Genomic DNA, 1,243 nt, shown 5'->3' with positions numbered 1-1,243 from the left:
TTCAGTCTGTGCTTGAAGGAGGTCAGCGACTCAGAGACGGAGGGGTCTTGTTGGTGTATAGGTCTTGATAAGGGATTGAATATATAGAGGGGCTGATCGTTTAACTGCCTGGTAGGCGAGCACCAAAGTTTTAAATTTGATGCGAGCCATAACAGGCAGCCAGTGGAGGTTGCGGAGCAGGGGGGTGACATGTGAATGTCTGGGAACATTGAATACCAGACGGGCTGCAGCATTCTGGATCAGTTGTAGGGGTCTGATGGCAGATGCTGGAAGGCCAGCCAGCAGAGAGTTGCAATAGTCCAGGCGGGACAGGACCATTGCTTGAACAAGGAGCTGAGTGGAGTAGGTGGTGAGGAAGGGTCGGATTCTCCGGATGTTGTACAGGAAGAACCTGCACGCCCGGGTCACCGTAGCGATGTTCTCGGAGAAGGATAGCCTGTTGTCCATCACCACTCCAAGGTTTCTTGCACGAGGGGATGAGCTCACTGTGGTATCCCCTAGTGAGATGGAGAAATCAGAGAAGGGAGCGGTTGAAGCAGGGAGGAAGATTACCTCTGTCTTACCTGGGTTGAGCTTTAGATGGTGGTTGCCCATCCAGCTCTGGATGTCTCTCAGGCAGGCGGAGATACGGGTAGAGACCTGTGTGTCTGATGGGGGGAAGGAGAGAAAGAGTTGGGTGTCATCAGCATAACAATGATAGGAGATGCCATGAGCAGAGAGCAGAGTTTTGTCTTCAGCAAGTGAAATGCATGTTCAATCGGATTCAGGTCAGGTGATTGACTTGGCCATTGCATAACATTCCACTTCTTTGCCTTAAAAAACTCTTTGGTTGCTTTCGCAGTATGCTTCGGGTTATTGTCCATCTGCACTGTGAAGCGCCGTCCAATGAGTTCTGAAGCATTTGGCTGAATATGAGCAGATAATATTGCCCGAAACACTTCAGAATTCATCCTGCTGCTTTTGTCAGCAGTCACATCATCAATAAATACAAGGGAACCAGTTCCATTGGCAGCCATACATGCCCACGCCATGACACTACCACCACCATGCTTCACTGATGAGGTGGTATGTTTTGGATCATGAGCGGTTCCTTTCCTTCTCCATACTCTTCTCTTCCCATCATTCTGGTACAAGTTGATCTTTGTCTCATCTGTCCATAGGATGTTGTTCCAGAACTGAAAAGGCTTTTTTAGATGTTGTTTGGCAAACTCTAATCTGGTCTTCCTGTTTTTGAGGCTCACCA

Source organism: Conger conger, chromosome 14 (genome assembly GCF_963514075.1).
Source record: "Conger conger chromosome 14, fConCon1.1, whole genome shotgun sequence".
In the NCBI taxonomy this organism is placed as follows: Eukaryota; Metazoa; Chordata; class Actinopteri; order Anguilliformes; family Congridae; genus Conger; species Conger conger.
The sequence above is the reverse complement of the archived record's forward strand: the minus strand, read 5'-3'. Positions refer to the sequence as shown.